This window comes from Pongo pygmaeus, chromosome 6 (genome assembly GCF_028885625.2).
Source record: "Pongo pygmaeus isolate AG05252 chromosome 6, NHGRI_mPonPyg2-v2.0_pri, whole genome shotgun sequence".
NCBI lineage: Eukaryota > Metazoa > Chordata > Mammalia > Primates > Hominidae > Pongo > Pongo pygmaeus.
In genome coordinates this window covers 142,437,650-142,462,815 of record NC_072379.2, presented here as the reverse complement: position 1 = coordinate 142,462,815, position 25,166 = coordinate 142,437,650, and the positions used below count along the sequence as shown (strand labels likewise).

General features: G+C 39.4%; 1 long non-coding RNA gene across 1 annotated transcript in view; it reads left to right on the top strand.

Annotated features, from left to right (window-relative positions):
- The window catches only part of LOC129039983 (uncharacterized), a 128,147-nt gene that overhangs the window by 33,243 nt on the left and 69,738 nt on the right, over positions 1-25,166 (top strand). The gene's annotated exons all lie outside the window — the stretch shown is intronic.

Here is a 25,166-nt window from a genome sequence, read left to right as displayed (position 1 = left end):
TCTTTTACCTCATTTAATCAATTTTTAAAAATTTACACCTAAGTTTTCTTTGTTTTTGTTGTTGCTACTATAAATGGGATTGTTTTCTTAATTTCTTTTTCAGATGGTTCACTGTTGGTGTACAAGAATGCTAGTGATTTTTGTATATTAATTTTGTATCCAGCAACTTTATTGATATTGCTTATCAGTTCTAACAATTTTTTTGGTGGAATCTCTATAGAGTTTTCTATATATAAGATTGTATCATCAACAAACAGAGACAGTTTTATTTCTCCCTTTCATATTAGGATCCCCTTTATTTCTGTCCCTTGGCTAATTGCTCTGGCTAGGACTTCCAGCACTATGTTGAAAAAAAGTGGTGAGAGTGGGCATTATTTTCTTATTCCTGATGTCAGAGGAAAAGCTTTCAACTTTTCCCCTTGAGTGTGATGTTAGCTGTGAGCTTGTCATATATGGCCTTTATTGTGTTGTGGTATATTCCTTCCATACCTGTTGAGAGTTTTTGTCATCAAGAATATTGAATTTTGTCAAATGCTTTCTACTTCTGTTGAGATGATCATATGGTTTTTGTCCTTCATTTTGTTAATGCGGTGTATTATGTTTACTGATTTGCATATGTTGAACCATCCTTGCATCCCTGGGATAAATCACACTTGCTTATGGTAAACGATCTTTTTAGTGTGCTGTTGAATTAAGTTTATAGTTTTTTGTTGAGGGTTTTTACACCTATGTTTATCAGGGATATTGGCCTACAGTTTTCTTTTCTTGTACTGTCCTTGTCTGGCTTTAGTATGAGGGTAATGCTGGCTTGTAAAATGGGTATGGAAGTGTTCCCTTCACTTCAATTTTTTTTGGAAGAGTTTAAAAAGAATTGTTATTTGATATGGTTTGGATGTTTGTCTCCTCCAAAATCTCACCTTAAAATGTGATCTCTGGTGTTGGAGGTGGTGCCCAGTGGGAGATGTTGTTTCATGAGGGCAGATCTCTCATGAATAGAGTGGCTTAGTGCTGTCTCCTTGGTGATGAGTGAGTTCTTGCTGTGTGAGTCCACACAAGAGCAGATTGTTTAAAAGGACCTGGCATCTTGCTTGCTCCCTCTCTCACCATGTGACATGCTGCCTCCCCTTTGCCTTCTACTGTGATTGTAAGCTTCCTGAGGCCCCACCAGAAACAGATGCTGGCATTGTGCTTTTTGTACAGCCTGTAGAACTGTGAGCCAAATAAACCACTTTTCTTCGTAAATTATCCAGTCTTAGGTATTCCTTAATAGCAACATGAATGGACTAATACAGTATTAGTTTTTTATATGTTTGCTAGAATTCAGCTCTGAAGCCATCTGGTCCTGGGCTCTTTTTGATGAGAGACTTTCTATTACCAACTCAAACATCTTACTCGTTCTTAGTATACTGAGATTTTCTATTTATTCATGATTCAGTCTTAGTAGGTTGCATATGTCTAGAATTTATCCATTTTTTTTCTGTTATCCTATTTGTTAGAATATAATTGTTCTTAGTAGTTTCTTATGATCCTTTGTATTCTGTACTATTTGTTATGTTTCCTCTTTCATTTCTGATTTTATTTGAGTAGTCTTTTTTTTCCCTAGTCTGGCTAAGGTTTTTTTCACTTTTGTTTATATTTTCAAAAAGACCCAACTGTTTTGTTTATTTTATTTTATCATAACTTATTTTATTTTTTAGAGACAGGGTCTTGCTCTGTCACTCAGGCTGGAGTGCAATGGTACAATCTTAGATAACTGCAGTCTCGACCTCCTGGGCCCAAGTGATCCTCCCGCCTCAGCCTCCCAAGTTGTTGGGGCTGTAGGCACTTATGGCCATGCCTGGCTAATTTTTGTATTTTTTTTTTTTTTTGTAGAGATGGAGTTTTGCCATGTTGCCCAGGTTGGTCTCAGACTCCTGCAATCTGCCTGCCTCGGCCTCCCAAAGTGCTGGGGTTACAGGTGTGAGCCACCATGCCTGGCCAATTTTGTTGATTTTATCTATTGTTTTTCTAATTACTATTTTATTTATTTCCACTCTGCTGTTTGTTATTACCTTTTTTCTGCTTACTTTGGGCTTAGTTTGTTCCTTTTCTAGTTTGTTAGGTATATTAGATCGCTCATTTGAGCTCTTTCTTCCTTTTTGATATAGGTGTTTATTGCTATAAAGTTTCTTCTTAGAACTGCTTTTGCCACATCCCATGAGTTTTGATATGTTGTGCTTCAATTTTATTTGTCTCAGAATATTTTTCAATTTCCTTTTGATTTCTTCTTTGATCTAATGATTGTTCAGAGTGTGCTCTTTAGTTTTCATATATGTGTGAATTTTTGAAGATTTCTCCTGTTATTGATTTCTAGTATCATACTACTGTAATCATAAAATATACTTGTTATGATTTTAATCCTCTTGAATTTGTTAAGCCTCATTTTGTGGCTATATAAGTCAGTTCTCACACTGCTATAAAGAAATACCTGAGACTGGGTAATTTATAAAGAAAAGAGGTTTAATTGGCTCACAGTTCCACAGGCTGTATAGGAAGAATGGCAGGAAACTTACAATCATGGCAGAAGGTAAAGGGGAAGCAGGCACATCTTACGTGCCTAGAGCAGGAGGAAGAGAGAAGGGGGAGGTACTGAACACTTTTAAACAACCAGATCTCATGATAACTCACTACCACAAGAACAGATCCAGGGGGAAATCCACCACTGTGATCCAATCACCTCCAACCAGGCCCCACCTCCGACACTGGGGATTATTACAATTTGACATGAGATTTGGGCAGGGACACAGACCCAAACCATATCAGTGGCCTAACATTTAGAGCCATCTTAGATAATGTTCTGTGTGCACTTGAGAAGAATGTATATTTTGTTGCTGTTGGAGGAAATGTTCTGTATATGTGTATTAGTTCCATTTAGCCTAACTTGTAATTCAAAGCCAATGTTATCTTACTGATTTTCTGTCTAGATGATCTGTCCATTGTTCAAAGTGGAGTGTTGAAGTTACCTACTATTATTATATTGCAGTCTATCTTTCCCTCCAGATTATTTGTTTATTTATTTGAGATAGAGTCTTGTTTTGTCACCCAGGCTGGAGTGCAGTGGTGTGATCTTGGCTCACTGCAGCCTCGACCTTCTGGGGTCAAATGATCTTCCCACCTCCTGAGTAGCTGGGCCTACAGATGTGCACTGCCATGTCTGGCTAATTTTGTTTATGTTTTGTAGAGATGAGGTCTCACTATGTTGTCCAGGCTGGTTTCAAACTCCTGGGCTCAAGGAATCCTCCTGCCTCAGCCTCCCAAAGTGCTGGGATTATAGACGTGAGCCACCACACCCAGCCTGCATTCAGATCATTTAATAGTTGCTTTTTATATTTAGATGTTCTAATGTTGGGAGCATATGTATTCACACTTGTTTTGTCCTCTTCATGAATTGAACCCCCTATTATTATATAATGACCTTCTTTGTCTTTTTTTTTTTTTTTACAGTTTTTGACTTAGTCTATTAGGTCTGATATCAGTACAGCTACTACTGCTCTCTTTTGGCTTCCATTTGCATGGAATATCTTTTTTCATCCCTTTGCTTTAAGTCTTTGTGTATTTTTACTAATAATGTGAGCCTCTTGTGGGCTACATGTTTTTTTTTTTTTTTTAAATCCACTCAGTTACTTTCTTTTGATTGGATAATTTAGTTGCTTTTTATTTAAGGTAATTATTTAATAGGTGTGGACTTCCTACTGCTATGTTGTAACTTGTTTTCTTGTCGTTTTTCTTTTTTCGTCCCTTGCTATTTTTTTTTTGTGGTTTGGTGGTTTCTTGTAGTGATATGCTTTGAATTATTTCTTTTTATGTTTTGTGCAACTACTATAGGTTTTTGTTTTTGCTTTGTAGTTACCATGAGGCTTACATGAAACATCTTATAATAGGCTATTTTAAACAGATAAGAACTTAACTCTATTCACATACAAAAATTCCACACTTTTACCGCCACCACCTCTTATAATATTGATATAAAATTTTACATCTTTCTGTAATTTGTATTCCTTAACAATTTATTGCAGCTATAGTTGTTTTTAATACTTTTATCTTTTAACCCTCATAGTAGAGATAAAATTGCTTTATACACCACCATTAGAGTAGTAGAGTATCCTGAATATGCTCATTGAGTTTTATATTTTCATATGCTTTGTTATTAATTAAATGCTTTTTATTTCATCTTAAAGAACTCTTTTTTTAGCAATTCCTGCATGATTACTAGGCAGGACTAGTAATGATGAACACCCTTAAATTTTGTTTGTCTGGTAAAGTTTTTATTCTCCCTTATTTCAGAAGGACTTCTTCTGGTTATATTCTTGTTTGGCACTGTTTTCCTTCAGCACTTTGAGTATATTATCCCACTCTGTCCTTATCTGCAGGGTTTTTGCTGAGACATCCACTGCTAGTCACATTGAGATTCCTTAAGATGTGATATTTCTTTATCTCTTTCTGCTTTCAGAGTTCTTTCTGTCTTTAATTTTTGACAGTTTGATTATGATATGTCTTTTTGAACACCTCTTTGAGTTGAATTTTGTTGGAGACCTCTGAGCTCGCTGTACCTGGGTATTGACATCTTTCCCTAGATTTGGGAAGTTTTCAACCATTTTTTAAAAAATGCTTTCTGGCACTTTCTCTCTTTCTCCACTTTCTGCCACTTCTATTTTTACTTATTTATTTATTTGAGACAGGATCTCTCTCTGTTATCCAGGCTGGAGTGCAGTGACATGATCATAGCTCACCATAACCTCGAACACCTTGGCTCAAGCTCATCTTCTGGAATAGCTGGGACTACAGATGTGTGCCACCATGCCTGGCTAATTTTATTTTTGTAGAGATGGAGGTCTTGCTATGTTGCCCAGGCTGGTTTTGAACTCCTCGCCTCAAGCGATCCTCCCAGTGCCACTTTTATTATGTAAATTTAGTTATCTTGATGGTATCCTATAATTCCCAAAGGCTTTCTGTCTTCATTTTATTCTCTTTTCTTTCTTCCCTGAGTAATTTCAAATGTACCATCTTCAACCTCACTGATTCCTTCTTCTGCTTGATTGAGTCTGCCATTGAAGAGTTTTATTGAATTTTTCAGCTCATTTATTATATTCTTTATCTCTAAAATTTCTATTTTTATTGTTTTTATTTCTTTGCCAAACTTTTTGTTTTGTTTGTGTATTGTATTTTAAATTTTATTTAATTTTCTATTCATGTTTTCTTGTAGTTCCCTGAGCTTCTTGAAGAGGATTTTTTTCTGAAGTTTTTGTCAGTCATCTAGGGTCTGTTTCCTAGATGAGTGGTACTGCTATTTGAAATTTTATAGATCTTCATTTTTTTAGGGTCCATTATTGGAGCATTATGAATTTCTTTGGTGGTGTCATATTTCTCTGTTTTTTTGTAATTCTGTGTCTTTGTGTCAATGTCTGCACATTTGAGGAATCACCCACCTTGTCTGGTTTTTGCTGGTGTTCTGCGCTGGGGACGGAGCTTCGCTATTTAGCCTGGCCTGTGTTTCTGAACAGGTCAGCTGGTAGTGACCCTATGCAGGCAGACCTTGCTCTTGGGTTCTTTGGTTGGGCTGAGCTGCTGCCTGAGCTCAAAGGTCAGCTGGAGCTGTTGGCTGTACTCTGCACTCTAGTGAGAGCGCTGGCTGGGCTTTGTGTTTAGGTAGAACTTGTGGCTAGGCTCTGCAATCATGTCTGATTGAGCATATTTGCAGGCTCTTTTTCATAGGTTAGTGGTATGCTGTTTGGAATCTGGCCAGACAGGGCTACAGGCTGGGCCTTAGCCTTAGGGCTGGATGAGTCTCTGAGGTCACTGCTTGCCCACTTGGGATGGGCAAGGCCAGAGGCTATGCTCTACAGATATGCACAGTTTCAAGCTTTCCTCCCTCCCCAGGCCTGGAAAGAACTTCAGGTTGGGCTCTGAAGCAGGGAAGGGTCATTGCTTGACCACAAGAGTTGGGTGCAGCCAAATGCTCTGCTCTGCAAATATGTGGGGACATGAACTTCCCTTCCTATGAGGTTATAAATTACAACACTTTTTGTAATAGCAACAGATTGGAAAGCACCTAATGTTCATTGTTACGGGACTAATTCAATACATCAATATTTAGAATATCTTGCATCTTTAAAAAGAATTTGGAAGCTCTTTTATATTACTATTTAATGATATTCCATATATTAATAAGTGAAAAAAGCAAGATGTAAGATGATGCATATTATTATCTTAAAAGTTGGAAATATTCTGTAAATGTGTGAAATACACATGTATGTATATACTTCCTGATATTGCTTAATGGAGTGACAAAGAACTGACAAAATTGTTGCTTTTGAGGAGGAAACATAGGTGAGTGAGTACCAGGGTATGAGGGAGAGTTTTTGTTGTATATGACATTTAAAACTCATTAAATTTTTGACCCATGTAAGTAAATTATCTACCGAGAAAGAAGCACAGATATGAAGGAAAGAAGGAGGGAGGAATGGGCGTAGGGAAAGATGAAGGGAGGAAGGAGGGAAAAAAAGCAATGAAGAAAGGAAGAAAATTGCCCTTAGGAAATTATACTGGCAGAAGGGGGAGGGAATTAGAAGGAGGCTGTTATTATTTATGTGATTTTCTTTTACCATTTGTATATTTTACCTGGATTTAAGGAAAATGTCAATTATGAAGGCCGTATAGCAACATCTGTGACAGAGTGTTAAGATACAATATTTGCCAAGATACCACTGAGTACTGAGTATTTACATTACTGGTTCTCAACACTTGACATTTTCCTAAGGATTTATCAATGGTTATATGAAACTCGGTGTGCTAGCTTTCTCACTTAAGAAAACATTCCAAATGTAAGAGAGTGAAATTGACATTATTATAATTCTAATCTTGGGTGTGCTATGCTATATTAAAAGAGATAAACCTTAGCAAACTGGGGTACTTTAAATATGATTAATAACAAGGTTAGGTAGAACATCTCACAGTTCATCGGGACATATCAGTGTGACAATATTGAAGCTGAGAACAACTAATATATACTGTAATTATATCCTTATAAAATATGTATTCAGATGGACAAAAACAAAAGAAAATAAAAAAATAAAAATAGCTGTATTACATATCGTGTAATTTCTCCTAATTTCCCAGACTGTAAGGTCTTTTCCTTCCTTCCTTCCTTCCTTCCTTCCTTCCTCCCTTCCTCCCTTCCTCCCTCCCTCTCCCTCCCTCCTTCCTCCTTCTCTCTTTCTTTTTTCTTTCTTTCTTTCTTTCTATCTTTCTTTCTTTCTTTCCTTCCTTCTTTCCTTCCTTCCTTTTCTTTCTTTTTCTTTCTTTCTTTCTTCAGCTTTATTGAGGTTTAACTGACACATAATAAACTGCACATATTTAAAGTATATGCCTTGATAAGTTTTGACATGTGTATATCCCTGTTAACTTGCCACCACAATCAAGACAATGAACATTTATGTCACCCTCCTTCCAAATTTCCTTATGACCCTTTTCAATCCCTTCCTCCATTTCTCTCTGCCCTCCATCCCCACTGATCTGGTGTCTGTCATTATAGGTTATCTTATAAATATATATTTTTGTACATTAAATGTTTTTATGCTCCAATATAAACTTGAGAAGCCAGATCATTGTTTCATATTGTCACATTTGGGAGGCAGACTCCTGAAGATTACAGTGGAGGAGCTTTATCAGGGATTGATTTTATGATCAACACCTCTGGAGAGGAAGTGATGGGATGGAAAGAGAAGGGAAGGAAATGAGAGAGTCAGGAGGAGGGAGAGGTTGGCTGTGGTGCTGTGATGCTGTCTTAGCAAAGGACCCTGTCAGTTCTACAAGGAATTCTGAGATTGTACTGAGTTCCGGTGAATTGGCTGGGACTTTACATCCCCTTATGAGCTAGTCTCAGGTTATGCGCTGCCCTGGGAAGGGGCCCTGACCTTGGCTGAGGTGACTCTTCAGCTCAGGGCTGACAGCTGGAGGCTGCTGGCAGCACCTCACCTGCTTGGGTTTATGTCTAAGGGAGCCTGTGCAGAACATCAGTGCCCTCAATGCAATAATCCTGGTATTTCTCCCATTCTGAGCCGTTCTTTGAAAACACAGTTGTTAGAGAAACAAAGTTGAAATGTAGGAAGGGAAGGGATATGGAAATATTTTCAGAGACTTTTCTTTTTTTAAAAGAATTTGAAAGGACAGTGAGAACAATCCTTAAATTCATGTCAGAAAAGCGGATTCATTTGTTCATTAATTCACACGTTTATTCATTTCACTAGTGCAGGATTTCTCAACCTCAGCATATTGACACATTGGAATGGATAATTATTGGTTGTGGGGGCTGTTGTGTTTATTGTAAAATGTTTTTGTAACATTTCTGGCCTCTACCCACTGGATGCCACTAGGTGCCCAGGTGTGACGACCAAATATTACACTAAATGAAAGAAGATGGATGCAAAATACTATGTGTTATACAATTTCATTTGCATAACATTTTCAGAATAGACATGAAGCAAATCAGTGGTTTCTCCTAAGGCTGTCAGTGAGAGTGGGGATTGACTGAACATTGGCATGAGGGAACTTTTAAGGTGACAAAATTGCCAAGTGTTTCCTGGTGGCATCAAAATCACCCTGGTTGCAAACTTACGCTGGTGTCTATTGAGTGTCTCCTCTGCCTCATGCACTGTTCTGAGTGCTTGGGGATATAAGCACTCCATCTGATGTGGGAGTCAAAAGGCAAAACATCAATTGGCAAATTCAATACAAAGTGTGTTTTGTGTGTGTGTGTGTGTGTGTGTGGGTGTGTGTTGATGGAAGGAGTGTTAAGGACGTTGAGAAAGAATCAGGGAATGCTTCTCAGAGGAAGTAACCCTAAATGAAGACTTGAACTGTAGGTAGGAAGTAAGTAGACCATGGATAGCACTGTAGTCAGGGTTGGAATTATAGAATACAATAGACTGCATAGCTTATAAACAGCAGACATTTATTTCTCGTAGGTCTGGAGGCTGGGAAGTCCAAGATCAAGGAGCTGGCAGATATGGTGTCTGATGAGGGCTCACTTTCTGGCTCACAAATGGCTATCTCCTCCCTGTGTCCTTCCTTGGTAGAAAGGACAGGGAACTCTCTGGGTCTCTTTCATAAGGCCACCCACCTGATTTATGAGGGCTCCACCCTCGTGACCTAATCATTTTCCAAAGCCCCCACTTCCTAATACCATCACCTTGGGGGTTAGGATTCTAACCTATGAGTTTTGTGGGAACACACACATTCAGCCAATAGCAGAGAGGAAGAGCAGATAGATATTCCATACAGAGCCAGCAACATATGCAAAAGCCCGTTGTCTGGAGTCTTGAGGAACTGAGAGAAGTTCTCCTTAGCTGAAGGATTTGAAGGAGGGCAATGGTGAGAGATGAGGCTGGAGCTACGGCAGGTAGAGGCAAGGCAAAGTCATGTGACAAGATTTACAATCTCTCCTGGAATAACCTCAAGCTTAGTGTGATCTTAAAAATGTATTTTATAGAAAAGAAGTAATTTCATTGCCTAAGTACTCAGAATTGCTTCCTGTTGGTGTAGAAAAACATACAGGAACTGTTAGTAATTTACTCTTGCGATGAATCACACAGCCACATTTATTTTTATTGTTTGGCAAACACACATGCAGCTTACTACATCAGTCACTCTTCTAAGTATTTATAAATATTAACTAATTTAATCCTTTTAACAACCCTACAAGGTAAGTACCATTTTTTAGCAACTTGATGTATTTGCCATAAAACTCACCCATTGTAAGTGTACCATTCAATAGTTTTTAGTATATTTATACAGTTGTGTAACCATCACTACAATTCAGCCTTAGAATGTTTTCATCATCTCAAAGTCTTTTCTTTTTTTCTTTGGTGCTACTTTGTAGTCAATCCTGGTTGAGAACCTGCACTCAATCCCACTCCCACCTCCTCAGAAACCATGGATCTTCTTTTTGTCTCTATAGATTTGCCCTTTCTGGAAATTTCATATAAATGGAATCATGCAATATGTAGGTTTTTTTTGCATCTGACTTTTTTTCTACTTAGCATAATGTTCTTGAAGTTCATCTATGTTGTAGCATGTATTTATAGTTTTAAACATTTTATTGCTGAATAGTATTCCATTGTGTGGATGTACCACATTGTTGATGGTCATTTGGATTGTTTCAGGTTGTTGTCCATTATGAATAGTGCTGCTGTAAATATTTGCATTCAAGTCTTGGCATAGACATATGTGTTCTTTTGGATGTGTTCTTTTGGGTAGATACCTAGGAATGGAATTACTAGGTCTAATGGTAGGTCTATGTTTAACTTTTTATTTTTATATTTTATTTATTTATTTATTTATTTTTTAATTGTTTTTATTATTATACTTAAGTTTTAGGGTACATGTGCACAATGTTCAGGTTAGTTACATATGTATACATGTGCCATGCTGGTGTGCTGCACCCATTAACTCATCATTTAGCGTTAGGTATATCTCCCAGTGCTATCCCTCCCCCCTCCCCCCACCCCACAACAGTCCCCAGAGTGTGATGTTCCCCTTCCTGTGTCCATGTGTTCTCATTGTTCAACTCCCATCTATGAGTGAGAACATGCGGTGTTTGGTTTTTTGTCCTTGCGATAGTTTACTGAGAATGATGATTTCCAATTTCATCCATGTCCCTACAAAGGACATGAACTCATCATTTTTTATGGCTGCATAGTATTCCATGGTGTATATGTGCCACATTTTCTTAATCCAGTCTATCATTGTTGGACATTTGGGTTGGTTCCAAGTCTTTGCTATTGTGAATAGTGCCGCAATAAACATACGTGTGCATGTGTATTTATAGCAGCATGATTTATAATCCTTTGGGTATATACCCAGTAATGGGATGGCTGGGTCAAATGGTATTTCTAGTTCTAGATCCCTGAGGAATCACCACACTGACTTCCACAATGGTTGAACTAGTTTACAGTCCCACCAACAGTGTAAAAGTGTTCCTGTTTCTCCACATCCTCTCCAGCACCTGTTGTTTCCTGACTTTTTAATGATGGCCATTGTAACTGGTGTGAGATGGTATCTCATTGTGGTTTTGATTTGCATTTCTCTGATGGCCAGTGATGATGACCATTTTTTCATGTGTCTTTTGGCTGCATAAATGTCTTCTTTTGAGAAGTGTCTGTTCATATCCTTTGCCCACTTTTTGATGGGGTTGTTTGTTTTTTTCTTGTAAATTTGTTTGAGTTCATTGTAGATTCTGGATATTAGCCCTTTGTCAGATGAGTAGGTTGCAAAAATTTTCTCCCATTTTGTAGGTTGCCTGTTCACTCTGATGGTAGTTTCTTTTGCTGTGCAGAAGCTCTTTAGTTTAATTAGATCCCATTTGTCAATTTTGGCTTTTGTTGCCATTGCTTTTGGTGTTTTAGACATGAAGTCCTTGCCCATGCCTGTGTCCTGAATGGTAATGCCTAGGTTTTCTTCTAGGGTTTTTATGGTTTTAGGTCTAAAATTTAAGTCTTTAATCCATCTTGAATTAATTTTTGTATAAGGTGTAAGGAAGGGATCCAGTTTCAGCTTTCTACATATGGCTAGCCAGTTTTCCCAGCACCATTTATTAAATAGGGAATCCTTTCCCCATTGCTTGTTTTTCTCAGGTTTGTCAAAGATCAGATAGTTGTAGATATGCAGTGTTATTTCTGAGGGCTCTGTTCTGTTCCATTGATCTATATCTCTGTTTTGGTACCAGTACCATGCTGTTTTGGTTACTGTAGCCTTGTAGTATAGTTTCAAGTCAGGTAGCATGATGCCTCCAGCTTTGTTCTTTTGGCTTAGGATTGACTTGGCAATGTGGGCTCTTTTTTGGTTCTATATGAACTTTAAAGTAGTTTTTTCCAATTCTGTGAGGAAAGTCACTGGTAGCTTGATGGGGATGGCATTGAATCTATAAATTACCTTGGGCAGTATGGCCATTTTCACAATATTGATTCTTCCTACCCATGAGCATGGAATGTTCTTCCATTTGTTTGTGTCCTCTTTTATTTCATTGAGCTGTGGTTTGTAGTTCTCCTTGAAGAGGTCCTTCATGTCCCTTGTAAGTTGGATTCCTAGGTATTTTATTCTCTTTGAAGCAATTGTGAATGGGAGTTCACTCATGATTTGGCTGTTTGTCTGTTATTGGTGTATAAGAATGCTTGTGATTTTTGTACATTGATTTTGTATCCTGAGACTTTGCTGAAGTTGCTTATCAGCTTAAGGAGATTTTGGGCTGAGACAATGGGGTTTTCTAGAGATACAATCATGTCATCTGCAAACAGGGACAATTTGACTTCCTCTTTTCCTAATTGAATACCCTTTATTTCCTTGTCCTGCCTAATTGCCCTGGCCAGAACTTCCAACACTATGTTGAATAGGAGTGGTGAGAGAGGGCATCCCTGTCTTGTGCCCGTTTTCAAAGGGAATGCTTCCAGTTTTTGCCCCTTCAGTATGATATTGGCTGTGGGTTTGTCATAGATAGCTCTTATTATTTTGAGATACATCCCATCAATACCTAATTTATTGAGAGTTTTTAGCATAAAGGGTTGTTGAATTTTGTCAAAGGCCTTTTCTGCATCTATTGAGATAATCATGTGGTTTTTGTCTTTGGTTCTGTTTATATGCTGGATTACATTTATTGATTTGCATATATTGAACCAGCCTTGCATCCCAGGGATGAAGCCCGCTTGATCATGGTGGATAAGCCTTTTGATGTGCTGCTGGATTCGGTTTGCCAATATTTTATTGAGGATTTTTGCATCAATGTTCATCAAGGATATTGGTCTAAAATTCTCTTTTTTGGTTGTGTCTCTGCCCAGCATTGGTATCAGGATGATGCTGGCCTCATAAAATGAGTTAGGGAGGATTCCCTCTTTTTCTATTGATTGGAATAGTTTCAGAAGGAAAGGTACCAGTTCCTCCTTGTACCTCTGGTAGAATTCGGCTGTGAATCCATCTGGTCCTGGACTCTTTTTGGTTGGTAAGCTATTGATTATTGCCACAATTTCAGCTCCTGTTATTGGTCTATTCAGAGATTCAACTTCTTCCTGGTTTAGTCTTGGGAGGGTGTATGTGTCGAGGAATTTATCCATTTCTTCTAGATTTTCTAGTTTATTTGCGTAGAGGTGTTTGTAGTATTCTCTGATGGTAGTTTGTATTTCTGTGGGATCGCTGGTGATATCCCCTTTATCATTTTTTATTGCGTCTATTTGATTCTTCTCTCCTTTTTCTTTATTAGTCTTGCTAGCGGTCTATCAATTTTGTTGATCTTTTCAAAAAACCAGCTCCTGGATTCGTTGATTTTTTGAAGGGTTTTTTTGTGTCTCTATCTCCTTCAGCTCTGCTCTGATCTTAGTTATTTCTTGCCTTCTGCTAGCTTTTGAATGTGTTTGCTCTTGCTTCTCTAGTTCTTTTAATTGTGATGTTAGGGTGTCAGTTTTAGATCTTTCCTGCTTTCTCTTGTAGGCATTTAGTGCTATAAATTTCCCTCTACACACTGCTTTAAATGTGTCCCAGAGATTCTGGTATGTTGTGTCTTTGTTCTCATTGGTTTTAAAGAACATCTTTATTTCTGCCGTCATTTCGTTATGTACCCAGTAGTCATTCAGGAGCAGGTTGTTCAGTTTCCATGTAGTTGAGCAGTTTTGAGTGAGTTTCTTAATCCTGAGTTCTAGTTTGATTGCACTGTGGTCTGAGAGATAGTTTGTTATAATTTCTGTTGTTTTACATTTGCTGAGGAGAGCTTTACTTCCAACTATGTGGTCAATTTTGGAATAGGTGCAGTGTGGTGCTGAGAAGAATGTATATTCTGTTGATTTGGGGTGGAGAGTTCTGTAGATGTCTATTAGGTCTGCTTGGTGCAGAGCTGAATTCAATTCCTGGATATCCTTGTTAACTTCTGTCTCATTGATCTGTCCAATGTTGACAGTGCGGTGTTAAAGTCTCCCATTATTATTGTATGGGAGTCTAAGTCTCTTTGTAGGTCACTCAGGACTTGCTTTATGAATCTGGGTGCTCCTGTATTGAGTGCATATATATTTAGAATAGTCAGCTCTTCTTGTTGAACTGATCCCTTTACCATTATGTAATGGCCTTCTTTGTCTCTTTTGATCTTTGTTCGTTTAAACTTTGTTTCGTCAGAGACTAGGATTGCAACCCCTGCCTTTTTTTGTTTTCCATTTGCTTGGTAGATTTTCCTCCATCCCTTTATTTTGAACCCATGTGTGTCTCTGCAGATGAGATGGGTTTCCTGAATACAGCACACTGATGGGTCTTGAGTCTTTATCCAATTTGCCAGTCTGTGTCTTTTAATTGGGGCATTTAGCTCATTTACATTTAAGGTTAATATTGTTATGTGTGAATTTGATCCTGTCATTATGATGTTAGCTGGTTATTTTGCTCGTTAGTTGATACAGTTTCTTCCTAGCATCAATGGTCTTTACACATTGGCATGTTTTTGCAGAGGCTGGTACCGGTTGTTCCTTTCCATGTTTAGTGCTTCCTTCAGGAGCTCTTTTAGGGCAGGCCTGGTGGTGACAAAATCTCTCAGCATTTGCTTGTCTGTAAAGTATTTTATTTCTCCTTCACTTATGAAGCTTAGTTTGGCTGGATATGAAATTCTGGGTTGAAAATTCTTTTCTTTAAGAATGTTGAATATTGGCCCCCACTCTCTTCTGGCTTGTAGAGTTTCTGCCGAGAGATCTGCTGTTAGTCTGATGGGCTTCCCTTTGTGGGTATCCCAACCTTTCTCTCTGGCTGCCCTTAACATTTTTTCCCTCATTTCAACTTTGGTGAATCTGACAATTATGCGTCTTGGAGTTGCTCTTCTCGAGGAGTATCTTCGTGGCGTTCTCTGTATTTCCTGAATCTGAATGTTGGCCTGCCTTGCTAGGTTGGGGAAGTTCTCCTGGATAATATCCTGCAGAGTGTTTTCCAACTTGATTCCATTCTCCTCGTCACTTTCAGGTACACCAATCAGATGCAGATTTGGTCTTTTCACATAGTCCCATATTTCTTGGAGGCTTTGTTTGTTTCTTTTTATTATTTTTTCTCTAAACTTCCCTTCTCACTTCATTTCATTCATTTCATCTTCCATCACTGATACCCTTTCTTCCAGTTGATCGCATCGGCTCTTGAGGCTTCTGCATTCTTCATGTAGTTCTCGAGCCTTGGCTTTCGGCTCCATCAGCTCCTTTAAGCACTTCTCTGTATTGGTTATTCTAGTTATACATTCATCTAAATTTTTTTCAAAGTTTTCAACTTCTTTGCCTTTGGTTTGAATTTCCTCCTGTAGCTTGGAGTAGTTTGATCGTCTGAAGCCTTCTTCTCTCAACTTGTCAAAGTCATTCTCTGTCTAGCTTTGTTCCGTTGCTGGTGAGGAACTGCATTCCTTTGGAGGAGGAGAGGTACTCTGCTTTTTAGAGTTTCCAGTTTTTCTGCTCTGTTTTTTCCCCAACTTTGTGGTTTTATCTACTTTTGGTCTTTGATGACGGTGATGTACAGATGGCTTTTTGGTGTGGATGTCCTTTCTGTTTGTTAGTTTTCCTTCTAACAGACAGGACCCTCAGCTGCAGGTCTGTTGGAGTTTGCTAGAGGTCCACTCCAGACCCTGTTTGCCTGGGTATCAGCAGCGGTGTCTGCAGAACTGTGGATTTTCATGAACCGCGAACGCTGCTGTCTGATCGTTCCTCTGGAAGTTTTGTCTCAGGGGAGTACCAGGCCGTGTGAGGTGTCAGTCTGCCCCTACTGGGGGGTGCCTTCCAGTTAGGCTGCTCGGGGGTCAGGGGTCAGGGACCCACTTGAGGAGGCAGTCTGCCGGTTCTCAGATCTCCAGTTGTGTGCTGGGAGAACCACTGCTCTCTTTTTTTTTTTTTTTTAAGAGATTTTTTTTATTTTTATTTTTTATTATTATTATACTTTAAGTTTTATGGTACATGTGCACAATGTGCAGGTTAGTTACATATGTATACATGTGCCATGCTGGTGCGCTGCACCCACTAACTCGTCATCTAGCATTAGGTGTATCTCCCAATGCTATCTCTCCCCCCTCCCCCCACCCCACAACAGTCCCCAGAGTGTGATGTTCCCCTTCTTGTGTCCATGCCCACTGCTCTCTTCAAAGCTGTCAGACACGGACGTTTAAGTCTGCAGAGGTTACTGCTGTCTTTTTGTTTGTCTGTGCCCTGCCCCCAGAGGTGGAGCCTACAGAGGCAGGCAGGCCTCCTTGAGCTGTGGTGGGCTCCACCCAGTTCGAGCTTCCCGGCTGCTTTGTTTACCTAAGCAAGCCTGGGCAATGGCGGGCACCCCTCTCCCAGCCTCGCTGCCGCCTTGCAGTTTGATCTCAGACTGCTGTGCAATCAGTGAGACTCCGTGGGCATAGGACCCTCCCAGCCAGGTGCGGGATATAATCTCCTGGTGCGCCGTTTCCTAAGCCTGTCGGAAAAGCACAGTATTCGGGTGGGAGTGACCCGATTTTCCAGGTGCCATCTGTCACCCCTTTCCTTGACCAGGAAAGGGAACTCCCTGACCCCTTGTGCTTCCCGAGTGAGGCAATGCCTTGCCCTGCTTCGGCTTGCACACGGTGGGCGCACCGACTGACCTGACAGGCCCACTGTCTGGCACTCCCTAGTGAGATGAACCCGGTACCTCAGATGGAAATGCAGAAATCACCCGTCTTCTGCGTCGCTCACACTGGGAGCTGTAGACTGGAGCTGTTCCTATTCGGCCATCTTGGCTCCCTGTTTCTATGTTTAACTTTTTAAGAAATGGACAAACTGTTCTCCAAAGTGGCTATTTAGGTAGATACTATCATCATCGTTTCCCTTTTATTGAAGGTGAAACTTCTACAATGTTATAAAGCCTGTGAATGGTGGCAGTAGGAATTCAACTTATGCCATTCACCACCAACCTCTGTGGCCTTAACACTAAACTTTGATGGCTACTTCCTTTGTTTAAATTGTCGTCAGTTTCAAAAAAAAATAATAATAAATAAATAAAGCTTGTCTTCTTTCCCTTACCTGATCTTGGTTTCAAAACTGCTAGAGAATATGTTGTCTAGTTCTGTCCATGGAATTATGCCTGCGGGAATTTCCGTGATGTTCTTTTCCTTCTTTGCTTCTAAGATGATTCCCTAGGCAAATTTCAGGCCACTCAAGTATTTTCATTTTCACGTCCTTTCTGTGAGAAACATGAACAAACCTAGAGAGTGTTTTGAAAATGAGATTTTTAAACTCTCCAGTGACTAAGTCCTCTTTCCTGGACCAATAACTACCTTCAAAATAACATTCTAGCTACTGACTTAGTCTGTGTGGCTGGTGGATTTCTTTTTAATACAGCAGCTGGTAGGCTACAAAGCACATGTCAGTGACAATGCATGGGATGCCTGTCAGGAGCTCCCAAGCCAATTGCTCAGAGGATCCTTCACCTCTGGCTGGCAATTGCTTCTTTCTGATGTTAAAGGTCACCACAGCAATCACCTACTACCTCTCTCAAGATTTGATATGATCACAACCCTCTCTGCATCTTCACTTTGCTGAGGATTACAAAAGAATGAGACAGCCCACTGTCTAACATGTTCGGAGCAAACCAGTAAGGAGAGGCATTGTGGGGCTTTTAGGTTAACATACACATGATTGATGATATGCAGGAAGGATTGTTCTTGAAGAGATAGGAACTACCTAGAGCAAAGACTCAAGCATACTTAAGGAGACAGCAAGATTCCTCTGGGGTCTTTGAGTTCTGGTAATACATTCTTAGGGCCTGGATATTATCTATCTAGGTGCTATTATTCTGGGAATGTAACTTGCCGAAAATCATGTAAGCTAGTAAAAGGCACAACTGCGATCTTAACCCAGCTTCCAAATCTTAAGCCCTAAACCATACTGCCCGCCAAGACTCCTATTCTCCCTAATTTCTTTGTGAGCTTCCAGGCTAAGTGTTCCACTTTCATATTCTCATGCCATCTGTGTTTTCTCTTATCACGGACCTTACCATATTACATTGAAGTCATCCGTATCCTCCACCATGCTCTGTTTCTGCAGGGAGGAAAACGCATGTGTGTGTTTTTAACCTCGGATTCAGAGAGACTTGAGTTAATTATCACCTTTAATTTATAGCTCACTATTGTACACGAAGTCTCTCCACCTTGGTTTTTTTTTTTTTTTTTTTTTTTTTTGCTTTTGGATGGAGTCTCACTCTGTCACCCAGGGTAGAGTACAATGGTGGGATCTCAGCTCACTGCAACCTCTGCCTCCCGGGTTTAAGCAATTCTCCTGCCTTCTACTCTCCTGAGTAGCTGAGATTACAGGCATCCGCCACCATGCCCAGCTAATTTTTGTATTTTTAGTAGAGACGGGGTTTCACCATGTTGGCCAGGCTGGTCTTGAACTCCTGACCTCAGGTGATCCGCCTGCCTGAGCCTCCCAAAGTGCTGAGATTACAGGCTGAGCCACCAGGCCCGACCCCCACCTTCATTTTTTTTTTTTTAAATCTTATTTTTCTCTTCACTCTTGATTCCCCATTCATATTATTATTGACAATAATAATAGGAATAACAGTGAATATTTACTGCCAGGCATTGTTTAAGCACTTTATATTAACTCAGTTATTCCTCACAGTAACCCCCATAGAGTCTTACTATTTCTATTTCCCATTTTTTTCAGGCAAAGAAACGTTACAGAGAAGTTAAGAGACTTGCTCAAACTGACAGAGTAAGTCTGTGGGAGAGCCAGGATTTGAACCCAAGTGGTCTGGCTCCATAAACCATACTCTTAACTGTTATACAGCTCTTTCAGACACATGTGCTGTTCCAGTTGATGAGGTCCTTGGACATGAATATCACTTCCTAAAATGTAAAGTGTCATTTTGGTGAGAGGTGTTTTTCATAAACATAAATGGCATTGGGCCACACAGCTCTGCTTCTTATAGTTTTCACTCTAGACATGCCCTCTATGTCGCTGTTGGCACATCGAGTTCACAGCTTCTGACTGTGGCATAATGTACTATCCTGGCCACCCGTCACACTTTACTGGTCCATTCTCCTTAATTAGGGCACCTTCAACTTGCTACCTCCACAGAAATGGTGCAAGAAACATCTTTATTTATAGCCTCTCATGAACCTGTGCTAGAATTTCTCTTGGGAATATACTCAAGAGTGGTTCTCTGAGTCTAAGGATATGTGAATATTTTATTTCACCAAGTGCTGAAGGATTGCTCTCCATGTTCAAAGGCACAATTTGACACTCCTGCCAGTAGCACCAGGGTTTTCCTTTCTTCACATCCTCTCCAACACTTGGTAATTTGTGGCCCTTCTAATGCATGCAAAATGGTACCCTGTTGTTGCTTTTAATTTACATATTTCTGGTTAGAAGTAAGCATGAGCACCTCTTCTATGTGCTCACTATTTGGGTTTCCTCTGCCCATTTATGTTTGTGTGTTTGTATGTGCACCAATTGTCCTTGCATAGTCCAGCTAGGGGTTTCTTGTAGCTTTCAGATGTTGTCAATCTGTGTCTCACCTGTGCCTTTCATTGAATGGAAGTCCAATCAATTTTTGCCTTATGATTTGAGCTTTTAGGACCTTGTTTAATTAGCCATTCTTTGCCCTTTGCTCACAAAGTTATTCTATGTTTTCTTCCATTAGATTTATACCTTAACCTTCTGCATTTAGATTTCTTATCCACTTGGGTTTACCTGTGTATGAAGTAAAAGGAAGGTATTCAGCTTTACTTTTCTCCAAATAGTAAGCCTCATGTCTAATACCATCTAATAAATAATCTATCCTTTACTCACTTATATGTGGTTCACTTTTATCATATCTCAAGTTCCCCTGGACAAACAAGTCTGTTTTTGTGCTCATTTTTTGTTGTATTAGTCTACCTATAACTTAGTATGTCTTAAGATCTCATAGAGATATTCGTTATTCAAGAACCCTTATTCCTCTAAGTTTTAGAGTAACTTGCTTGGTTCATCAAAAAATTAATACATTAGTTCTGGAAAGATCTAGTAGATTTGTTGGTAGGTAAATTCTTTGCTTCTATATGACTTTTATTTACCTTTATATCCTTACTTCCTAGCATAGTATCTCACATGCTCAATAAATATTTATAGAACTGAACTATTGTTGAACTAATTTATGATCTCTTTAGTGACTGGGAAGGGGAATAAATTATGTAATGATGGAAGTCAGATTTGAGGCCATCTTGTCTTCTTTTGAGTGAGAAAAGACAGAAGCAGAGAGAAAGGCCAGGGAATTGACTCCCTTCTGTAACAGGGACAACTGTGGCTTTCGTTTTAATTCTTACAATAACTCACCAAGATTAGCAAGTCCTGATTGAGAATAACTCCTGCATAGAGCTTTAAAAGTGGCTGCACGTGAGGGCCAGTAGCTGGGTTCCCAGTGGAATTTCAAGGTAAAATATGTAGCTTAAACTAGGAGATGACAGTAGAAAAAATGCAGTTAATTCATATAATCGAATTAGCAGTTGAATGTTGAGTTGCAAATAGCGCTGCAGAAAAGGTTTGTGCTACAGAAATGAGGAGCCTGCCATCTAGTGGCTATAAATCTACATAGTGCCACTGGAGCTCTAGTCCTGAGTAATAGGACACCCTTAGGGTACTTACTATAGGCTACCCACTATTCTAAGCATTTTGCACATTACAACAGTAACACTGTGAAATATAGCTTATTATTACCCCCATTTTAAAGATGAGGAAATTGAAACTTAGAGGAGTTAAGCAGTTTGCCAAAGTCACAGAGCTAATACTGTGTTGAAATCTAGACTATGTGACTCGAAAATCAATATATTCAAACTATTTGCTATTATGCCTGAAAGAAAAAGAGTGCGGTAGCTAGGATTGTCTCCTACCAGCTAGAGAGAGTGGATGGTGTGCATTCTTTCCAGCACCACATTCAGTGAATCACACTGGTAGTTTCAATTCTGTCATGGTGGGAGTATTTACACTATGAAAACCAGAAAATTCTACATATCTGGGCTTTGTTTTTCTCCCTGCTCCACCTCCTAGAGAGCTGGTTTGCAGGGTGAGAAGGACTGAGAAATAAGAGACATACCCATAAGCTTTTTTTTTTTTTTCGGAAAGCTGGAAAAGAGATTTGGAAAGTACTGAAAACCTGGTTTTTGTAAAAAATAAAATAAAGAGAACTTAAGACTTTTCTTCTGATATTTTGTATTAGATCAGAAATAGGTATTTTATGACTAATGTAGAACTTTCTAGAATGAAGAGAGACTTACCGAAGAGTATGCAGTTGCTCAACTGCTTTATGAGGAAAGAAAACAAAATGGTTACAGAGGCTCTGTTGCAAAGTGCATATTAAAAATGGCAAAGAAACAGATGAGTCAGAAAAAACAAGCAGAACTATTTTTTTTAGAGGAACTGAAGCTAAATAAAACAGGACCTACTTAAAATTTCTTGAGATGGGCAAAATTGCATTGCCTATTTCAAGAAATTTTAAGTAGGTCCTGTTTTATTTATTCTGTATTTGATCTCTAAAATTCAGAGAACAAATACATCTATGCCAATTTTCAGGGGATCAAATCACACACTGAGAATGGCCATGAAATTTAGGGGAAATGACACAAAATTGCTACAACTTCACTTCTTCCCCTTATCTAAATGCTTGGAGTGATACACACACACACACACACACGTGCACACACACACACACACACACATTCTCTCTCTCTCTCTCAGTTGGGAGGAGACCTTTATTCTTGTGGACTACATTCAGTAAACAACAGCTTGAAGAGATATTACAATATGTAAGTATAGTCACTAACAACCTACATTATGTTATGATGTGTAAGAAGAACACATCTGAGGTTTTTTTCGTCACATAATCTGTGGTAAAAAAGACATGTTAGGAATTCCAGCTCGTGTCCCTCCTCACCCCCACCCCACTTTTTTTTTGGACATGCCTCTATAGCCCCTCCTGAAGGAATAGGTGCAACAAATTATAATGTGGTCTCCTGGATATAATTTATGGATGAATCCCTAACTCAAGCAGTGCTATATTATACTCTGAGAATTTAAAGACACAGGAAACGTAGTGTTGTATACTGGAGCTGCAAGATTGTTCAGCATTGGGGCTATGGCAAACTGGAATTATAAGGGGCCATAGACTAATGAACATCCCTCCAGTGGAAGGCGGTTTGAAGAGAGGAGTCTGGAAAAGATGTACAGAGAGATGCAGAGGTCAGAGCTATTTAGTGAGAAAATTGATGGAAACAAGAGAGAAGGAAGGAGAGAAGGGAAATGAAAGAGGAGAAGAGAGAGGGAGACTCCCTCATGGTTTTTTAGTTTTCATGATGCTCAGTCATATTTCTTGCAAATGCCTGAATGGGGTTCCATGAGAGCCCTTAAATCATTTTAATAATTCTCTCTTTTACTTTTGCTTCTTTGAGTTGATTTTTATTTCTTGCATCCAAATGATCCATGATTAAGACATCATCAAAGTAAATTAGAGTAGATAAGCACAGGAATCAGCAAACACCCAGCAGCTGCTGTTGTCCTCTGAGTCAGAACATTCCTGGAATGTACATTGTAGGAAAACCTATATATATTTAAAATAACATTAGTTTCTTTCTTCTTGGTAATAAAGCTAATGCAAAGAGATGTCATCAAATAGTTGCTCAGAGGTACTGGCACTTGCCTCTTCCACAAAGAAGGACCAAAACAATAAATAGATGATAATCACATGTTGAATAGAGCATCTAAGTGAGAACACTGAAATTCAGCAAGGAAGTGACAAAGACTCTCTCAAGCATAGAAACTCAACATGGCAGCATAGAGAGGCAAGTGAAGCAGCTGGCTGGGATTGGCTTAGAGCCAAGAAGGACTCACCATTTTGAGGAAAAGCTAAGCAAGAGATGCATAGTAGTTTATATTCTCATCACAAACACCTGCAGTTTTGACTACAGGAGAGCCAGGCCTAGTATAGGGAGCTTCTTGGGGTCCATATATCTACATTGTTCCAGAGAGGGCATTTATACTGGGTTTTATCCATGAGACTGAAACTGCCACAGCAGAGCACCATTTTGGAAGCAGAGTTACCAGCAGACTGCATCCAGAGAGGGCATTTATACTGGGTTTTACCCATGAGACCTAAACTACCACAGCACAGCACCATTTTGGAAGCAGAGTTACCACCAGACTGCATCCAGAGAGGAAATTTACACTGGGTTTTACCCATGAGACCCAAACTACCACAGCACAGCACCATTTTGGAAGCAGAGTTACCATCAGACTGCATCCTGGCCTGGGACCCAATAGATCTTGCATCTCCATAGCCCTTGGGCTCCACCAATATCCCCCAACATACACTCAGAGGGCTGCAATGTCACAACACCAGCTGGACCCAGCAGTGCAGCTGCATCCCTGCCATTCCAGCCCATGCAGCACCTTACACTCTTAGGAACAGGCATATCAAGCAGTCTAGCACACCAGGAAGGCCATCTCAAAACACAGGGAGCCAAAGCATATGCTCTCTAGAACCTGAGGCCTGTCTACCTGGGGCTGTCACTGTCACTGGTGGTCCCCAACCCCTCCAGCAGTAGAGGTGCTGTGTACCCACATGTACCACTCAGGGGCCCCAAAATCAGAATGCCTGGATCCACTGCTGCTGCCACTAGTGCCTATGCATGGTGCCAAAGAGCCTGAGGACCAGCCCACTCAGTGCCCACCACTACCACTGCCAGAAAACCTGCCTCTTCAAGTCGTGGGGCTGCCACATACCTGCATGTGCCTACCAGGGGCCCAAAGACTGGCCTGCCCAGTGTCCTCATTTCCAGCAAAAATTTTCCACAGCCTCCACAAACAACTACAGTCTAAGTAAATGAGGAACTGGTAGACACCAGTGATTTTGATTACAGCCAAATAAATCATATGGAAACTGCACTATTGCACTCACTCAGAAATAAAGCCAAAGCAATCTACCCAACTGAGACTACAGATAAATCCACAGGAAAAAATATTTCCTTATTAAAACTAATTAAATTAGAAGAAGTGACTGTTGTGCCAAATGCACAGATATCAACATAAGGACACAAGAAACATGAAAAAGCAAAGAAATATGATGCCTCCAAAGGAACACAATAATTCTCCAATAACAGACCCCACAGAAAAGGAAATCTATGAAATGTCCAAAAATGAATTCAAAATAATGATCTTTAGGAAACTCAGCAAGATACAAGAGAACACAAATAGGGAATACAAAGAAATAAGGAAACAATTAATGACCTGAATGAGAAATTTAAAAAGGAATAGCTATAATAAAAAAGCCAAATAGAAATTTCAAAACTGAAGAATTCAATGAATAAAATAAAAGTACAGTTGAGAGCTTCAACAATAGACTAGATCAAGCAGAAGAATTTCTGAACTTGAAGACAAATATTTTGAAATAGCCCAGTCAGACAAAAAGATATAAAGTGCAAAAAAGAATAAAAGGAATGAAGAAAACCTACATGACATATGGGACACCATAAAGTGAACAATATTTGCATTTTGAGAGTTTCAGAAGACATGGGAAAAGGCACAGAAAACATATTTAATAAAAGAATAGCTGAAAACTTCCTGAGTCATGTGAGAGATACAGACATCCAGACACAGGAAGCTCAAACATTCCCAAATAGATTCAACCCAAAAAGGTCCTCTCCAAGGCACACTGTGGTTAAACTGTCAAAAGGCAGAGACAAAGAGAGAATTCTAAAAACAGCAAAAGTGTCAAGTCACATATAAGGGAATCCCCATCAGACTAACAGCAGATTTTTTCAGCAGAAACTTTACAGGCTAGGAGAGAATGGGATGACATATTCAAAGTGCTGAAAGGAAAAAAAAACAAAAACAAAAAATGGCTAGCCAGGAATACTATGCCAAGCAAAGCTATCCTTCACTAATGAAGAAGTAAAGTCTTTCTCCGACAAGCAAAAACTGAGAGAATTTATCACCACTAGACTTGCCTTAAAGGAGTCCTACATCTGGGAGTGAAAGGACAATATCTACCATCCTGAAAATACACAAAAGTATAAAACTCACGGGTAGATCAGATACATGAATGAGAGAAAGAAAGGAATCAGACATTATCAGTACAGAAAATTACCAAAGTCA